We start from the raw sequence: 7,310 nt of genomic DNA, 5'->3' as shown, positions 1-7,310 counted from the left end.
CTCTTCACTTTCTGCCATAAGCGTGGTGTCATCTGCATATCTGAGGTTATTGATATTTCTCCCGGCAATCTTGATTCCAGCTTGTGCTTCTTCCAGCCCAGCGTTTCTCATGATGTACTCTGCATAGAAGTTAAATAAGCAGGGTGACAATATACAGCCTTGACGTACTCCTTTTCCTATTTGGAACCAGTCTGTTGTTCCATGTCCAGTTCTAACTGTTGCTTCCTGACCTGCATACAGATTTCTCAAGAGGCAGGTCAGGTGGTCTGGTATTCCCATCTCTTTCAGAATTTTCCACAGTTTATTGTGATCCACACAGTCAAAGGCTTTGGCATAGTCAATAAAGCAGAAATAGATGTTTTTCTGGAACTCTCTTGCTTTTTCCATGATCCAGTGGATATTGGCAATTTGATCTCTGGTTCCTCTGCCTTTTCTAAAACCAGCTTGAACATCAGGAAGTTCACGGTTCATGTATTGCTGAAGCCTGGCTTGGAGAACAGAATGAGCCCACTCCAGGAGTCTGTAAAAACATTGGAGGAGTCTTCTGCCATTTAAAATACAGAGCTTAGGATCGCCAAAGGCCTTTGACGGCAACAGCCCAGGACGGATAGGATACAATTCTTTTTGTTATAAACATACTCCTTATTAGTCCTCTCATCCTTCATCATCTTTTAAAAAAAATCTTATTGGAGTATAGTTGGTTTACAATGTTGTGTTAGTTTCAAGTGTTCAGCAAAGTGATTAAGTTATACATATGTATATTATTCATATATATATATATATATATATATTCATTCTTTTTCAGATTCTTTTCTCATATAGGTTATCACAGAATATTTGAGTTCCCTGGGCCGTACAGTAGGTCCTTGTTGGTGATCTATTTTATATATAGTAGTGTGTGTATTTTAATCTCAAGCTCTTGATTTATCCCTACCGCCACACCTCGCCCCCCAGCGTTTCTCATATGGTAACCACAAGTCTGTTCTTGATCATCCTTCACCAACTTTTTAAAAAATAATACTTTACTTTTATTGGCGTATAGTTGATTTTAAGGGCATCCCTGGTGGCTCAGATGGTAAAGAATCTGCCTGCAATGCTGGAGACACAGATTCCATCCCTAGGTTGGGAAGCTCCTCTGGAGAAGGGAATGGCAACCCACTCCAGTATTCTTGCTAGGAGAATCCCATGGGCAGAGGAGCCTGACAGGCTACATTCTATAGGGTTGCAAAGAGTTGGACATGACTGAAGCGACTTAGCACACATAGTTGATTTACTAAACTAATGTGTTAGTTTCAGGTATACAGTGAAGTGATTCAGTTATACCACATATATTTGTTCATTTTTAGATTCTTTTATCATATAGGTTATCATTCATCCTTCACGATTTTAAGTTAAGCTCCTGCTGACTTCACATTCTAGGGTTGTGTTATTCTCCAGGTTAAAACAAGAGCGAAAACAGACTGGGATAAGAGGAAGGGATTGGTGAATGTATATACCAGGGATTGATGAGGACAAGGAGTAGACAGAGTTATCTACCAGTCTAGTTCCTCTTGGAAGGAGACAAGAAATAAGGCCCAAAAAATCAAATTTAAAAAATCGACAATTTTGGCTCAAGCTTTAGGGAAGAGCCATGTGTTTCCTTATACATATGGTCCAAACTTACAATGGTTCCACTTAATGCTTTTTTTTTACTTTATGATGGTGCAAAAGTGATATGCCTTGAATAGACTCTGTGATTTGAATTTGATCTTTCCCCAGGCCATGTGGTATGATTTTCTTCTGTGATGCCCAGCAGTAGCAGTGAGTTGCAGCTCCCGGTCAGCTATACCATCACAAGGGTAAACAACTGACACACTTACAACCACTCTGTTTCCCACTTTCAGGATAGTATTCAATAGATTACATAAGATATTCAACACAATTATAAAATAGGCTTTTTGTCAGATTATTTTGCCCAACTGTAGGCTAGTGTAAATATTCTGAACATCTTTAAGGCAGGCTAGGTTAAGCTATCATGCACTTTCGACTTTAGATATTTTCAACTTACAATGGGTTTATTGGGATGTAACCCCATTGAAGAAAGTAGGGAAAACCACTAGACCATTCAGGTGTGACCTAAATCAAATCCCTTATGATTATACAGTGGAAGTGAGACATAGATTTAAGGGACTAGATCTGATGGATGGAGTGCCTGATGAACTATGGAATGGGGTTCGTGACATTGTACAGGAGACAGGGATCAAGACCATCCCCATGGAAAAGAAATGCAAAAAAGCAAAATGGTTGTCTGGGGAGGCCTTACAAATAGCTGTGAAAAGAAGAGAAGGGAAAAGCAAAGGAGAAAAGGAAAGATATAAGCATCTGAATGCTGAGTTCCAAAGAATAGCAAGAAGAGATAAGAAAGCCTTCTTCAGTGATCAATGCAAAGAAATAGAGGAAAACAACAGAATGGGAAAGACTAGAGATCTCTTCAAGAAAATTAGAGATACCAAGGGAACATTTCATGCAAAGATGGGCTTGATAAAGGACAGAAATGGTATGGACCTAACAGAAGCAGAAGATATTAAGAAGAAGTGGCAAGAATACACAGAAGAACTGTACAAAAAAGATCTTCACGACCCATATAATCACAATGGTGTGATCACTCACCTAAAGCCAGACGTCCTGGAATGTGAAGTCAAGTCGGCCTTAGAAAGCATCACTACGAACAAAGCTAGTGGAGGTGATGGAATGCCAGTTGAGCTATTTCAAATCCTGAAAGATGATGCTGTGAAAGTGCTGCACTCAATATGTCAGCAAATTTGGAAAACTCAGCAGTGGCCACAGGACTGGAAAAGGTCAGTTTTCATTCCAATCCCAAAGAAAGGCAACGCCAAAGAATGCTCAAACTACCACACAATTGCACTCATCTCACACGCTAGGAAAGTAATGCTCAAAATTCTCCAAGCCAGGCTTCAGCAATATGTGAACCGTGAACTTCCTGATGTTCAAGCTGGTTTTAGAAAAGGCAGAGGAACCAGAGATCAAATTGCCAATATCCACTGGATCATGGAAAAAGCAAGAGAGTTCCAGAAAAACATCTATTTCTGCTTTATTGACTATGCCAAAGCCTTTGACTGTGTGGATCACAATAAACTGTGGAAAATTCTGAAAGAGATGGGAATACCAGACCACCTGACCTGCCTCTTGAGAAATCTGTATGCAGGTCAGGAAGCAACAGTTAGAACTGGACATGGAACAACAGACTGGTTCCAAATAGGAAAAGGAGTACGTCAAGGCTGTATATTGTCACCCTGCTTATTTAACTTCTATGCAGAGTACATCATGAGAAACGCTGGGCTGGAAGAAGCACAAGCTGGAATCAAGATTGCCGGGAGAAATATCAATAACCTCAGATATGCAGATGACACCACGCTTATGGCAGAAAGTGAAGAGGAACTAAAGAGCCTCTTGATGAAAGTGAAAGAGGAGAGTGAAAAAGTTGGCTTAAAGCTCAACATTCAGAAAACGAAGATCATGGCATCCGGTCCCATCACTTCATGGGAAATAGATGGGGAAACAGTGGAAACAGTGTCAGACTTTATTTTTTTGGGCTCCAAAATCACTGCAGATGGTGACTGCAGCCATGAAATTAAAAGACGCTTACTCCTTGGAAGGACAGTTATGACCAACCCAGATAGCATATTCAAAAGCAGAGACATTACTTTGCCAACAAAGGTCCACCTAGTCAAGGCTATGGTTTTTCCTGTGGTCATGTATGGATGTGAGAGTTGGACTGTGAAGAAGGCTGAGCGCCGAAGAATTGATGCTTTTGAACTGTGGTGTTGCAGAAGACTCCTGAGAGTCCCTTGGACTGCAAGGAGATCCAACCAGTCCATTCTGAAGGAGATCAGCCCTGGGATTTCTTTGGAAGGAATGATGCTAAAGCTGAAACTCCAGTACTCTGGCCACCTCATGCAAAGAGTTGACTTATTGGAAAAGACTCTGATGCTGGGAGGGATTGGGGGCAGGAGGAGAAGGGGACGGCAGAGGATGAGATGGCTGGATGGCATCACTGACTTGATGGACTTGAGTGTGAGTGAACTCCGAGAGTTGATGATGGACAGGGAGGCCTGGCGTGCTGCGATTCATGGGGTCGCAAAGAGTCGGACACAACTGAGCAACTGAACTGAACTGAACTGAACTGAGAGTGGGCTCCCGGAGAAGGCAATGGCAACCCACTCCAGTACTCTTGGATGGAAAATCCCATGGGTGGAGGAGCCTGGTAGGCTGCAGTCCATGGGGTCCAAAGAGTCGGACACGACTGAGAGACTTCATTTTCACTTTTCACTTTTATTCATTGGAGAAGGAAATGGTAACCCACTCCAGTGTTCTTGCCTGGAGAATCCCAGGGACAGGGGAGCCTGGTGGGCTGCCATCTATGGGGCCGCACAGAGTTGGACACAACTGAAGCGATTTAGCCGCAGCAGCAGCAGAGTGGGCTCCATGATACCTCCACATGATTTTTCTTTCCATTTCTTTTCCTAGATTTTTTAAGGCACACACCACCAGATTATGCCCTCACACTGATCACCAAAATTATGCTTTGCAACTGCCCTTGCCTCAACCATACCAAGATGCCTTGTGAGACTCTGATAGGAGGTGACACCTGTCAGTGTTCCTGCCCAAGTCTTCAGATCCTCTCAAGGTTGAGTCCCAGGTATGATAGAAGGAAGGAAATGGTGACAGTGTTGTATGGTTAGCAGCAAGTCCCAAGGTATTTGAATCAGGACTGATGAATGGAACTAGAGAATCTTCCAGCCCTGCTATCCTTCACCCTCTGGAGTCTGGAGAGGGAAGTGTCTATTGCAGCATTACTGGGTGCTCCCTATAGAGCAAACAGGAGCACAGACAGGAGGGTTGCTGCTCAGCTAGCAATAAGCCAGCCACTGCCACTCCCCAGCTCCCCAGCCACTTGAAAGGCTAATGCTCTAAGGGGAGAAGAGCTGTATCCAGAGCTGAAGGAGGCCGAGAGGCCTGACTGCAGTTGATCAGTCTTTCCCTATCCCTCTGGCTGCCATTGGTGCTAACCAAGGCTGAAATTTTAGCCACCCGCTCTGTGGGTTGCACACTCCCCCTCCACCACTGACCCCAGGCCTGGGCCTGAGCCCAGTGCGTGTGCCGGGAGCAGGGGTGGGGAGGGGAGTGTTGGCCTCACTGACAAAATCCATTTGGAATTTCTCAAGGTTGTGGTTTGGGGCTTCAGTTTGCCACAGAGTGTGTCTGACGAAAGAAGAGAGAAAGCTAGTAAGAGAAAAGGAGCCAAAGAGAGCACAGAGGAAGGAACTGGAGGAAAACCGAAATAGTCCTGCTGTGATTTCATTGGCCATTCTCTTCCCTCTTCCTGAGTGTGAGAAATTCCTAGCCTGGATGTTCCTTATCATTATTTTCCCTCATATCCTATGTCTATTCTAGCTGCATCCATCTCTCTCCTGCTGTCCCATGCATACACGAAGCTCAGTCAGTGCCTAAAGGCCTACCTCCATCAAATTTCCAAACCAAGAATTCTCAGTGTGCAAGTGAAAATTTAGGACATCAAGTTTTACCATAAAGTACTACCCTAAACCAACACCCCTTGCTGTCTTTCCTACCTTGATCCTACCTGATTTTAAGGGTAATTGGGGGCAGATAAAGCTATTGCCTAGAGGTGTGAAAAGGACTATTTCTACATCTCCTGGCCAAGGAGATGACCTGACAGAGTCAGCATCCTGCAACCCCATAAACAATCAGTTATTTGTAAAGTTCTAAATTTGTGCTATAGCTTCCTTTTCTGAATTTAAAGATGATTGTTTATTTTCAATGATACTTGACTAGGAATAGAAAGAAAGTGGAATTGGAATAAAAGAAGTTCTGTTTTCTCTAGTTATGGTTATCTCTTAAAAGATAAAGGAGCTATTTTGCTGAGATTAAGTGCAAAAGAGCTCTGATAAGGAAAGACAAACTACATATACAAATAATTCAGGGGGATAGCATGCTGATTTTGCTGGTTTCCAGAGCAAAAAACTCCCAATTTTGAAAGTAGGAATCCTTTATATATGTTTCCCGTTAGTCTTGCATCTATCATCAAGTTCTCCAATTTGGAACCACAGAGAAAAGCACCTGCCATTTTTGAGTCCAGGTTCAATGGTGAGACATCTTCAGGACCTGAAAATCCCAGAACAGACGTGACCTTACTGTGTAGGGTAGGTGTCAAAACAAACCACAGCCGAAGAACCAAATCTGGCCCCGCAGTCCATTTTTGTGAATAAAGTTTTATTGGACATAGGCATGCCCGTGAGTTGAGGAAAAAAAAAATCCAAGCCCTGTTATAGGGCAGTGGCCAAGGCAAAATCTGGAGGCGGAACACAGAGAACCAGAATGGGGCCTATGTCTACCTCTTGAGTCCCTCACACCTAGAAGTCCCCCTGCCCCACCCAGTTTTTTCCACACTAAAAATTGTCAACTGAGTCACCTGAAGACCATTTCAAATCCTTTGTGGAATGGGGCATGATATACATAAAGTCACTGAGTGTGGGCGGGTAAGAGAATTCACCTGGAAAAGAAGCCAGGCCCGGGATCCCAAGTGTGGCTAGAAATATCACCATCTATAGTCACCATTCCAGGAACTTAATTTATTTTTATTACAAACAAGAACCAAGAACAAGTCTCAGTACAATAAATTAGCCTTTCCCACCCCTCCTGCTGAAGAAAGAAAAAGAGGCTCAGAGAGTCTTGGGTAAAATTCTTCCTTTGGAGGGTTCCCTTCAACATCTGAATAGGGGCAGACAGCTTCCCTAAGGGCCTTGACAGACAACTTTCAGGGTTTTTGAGTGCCCTGCACCGTGTCCCTTCCCTAAGAAAAAACCTCTCTACAACCGGCTCCTATGACTCCCTAAGATGGGGTCCAGGCTGCAGTAGAGGAGTTTGGAAACAGCAAATAGGAGTGAGAGGTCTCTTTCTGGATATAGGTTGTATGGCTCCACACAATGCTGGGGCTATCCCGCAAAAGAAAAGAGTGGTCAAATTATAGGGACTCCCCAGCCAAAAGGAATATGAATATGAGAGTTAAAGGGACCCCAGGTTGGGTGGCTGGGAGAGCAACACAGTTCATTTCATCTTCTTCCATTCAGGTGTTCAAGGAGCAGAAGAGGGTGACAGCTCCCTGACAAGGCCCTCCTACTGTGGGGGAGAGAGCCACACATCACAGACTCCACCTGACCCAAAGCTGTTTCCAGGTAGACACTTTGAGCTGCCAGGGGCCAAGATTGACCCTGGACAGAAATCAGAGCAAA

At 43.7% G+C, this 7,310-nt stretch overlaps 1 long non-coding RNA gene across 1 annotated transcript; it reads left to right on the top strand.

Moving 5' to 3' along the window:
- The first annotated feature begins 822 nt into the window (after positions 1-822).
- On the top strand, positions 823-7,237 carry LOC139183097 (uncharacterized). The gene is made up of 3 exons (XR_011566572.1): positions 823-1,838; positions 4,528-4,699; positions 7,149-7,237. It is a non-coding gene; the product is annotated as an uncharacterized lncRNA (long non-coding RNA).
- Positions 7,238-7,310: the final 73 nt, after the last annotated feature.

The sequence above is a fragment of the Bos indicus genome, chromosome 5 (genome assembly GCF_029378745.1).
Source record: "Bos indicus isolate NIAB-ARS_2022 breed Sahiwal x Tharparkar chromosome 5, NIAB-ARS_B.indTharparkar_mat_pri_1.0, whole genome shotgun sequence".
NCBI lineage: Eukaryota > Metazoa > Chordata > Mammalia > Artiodactyla > Bovidae > Bos > Bos indicus.
The sequence above is the reverse complement of the archived record's forward strand: the minus strand, read 5'-3'. Positions and strand labels throughout refer to the sequence as shown.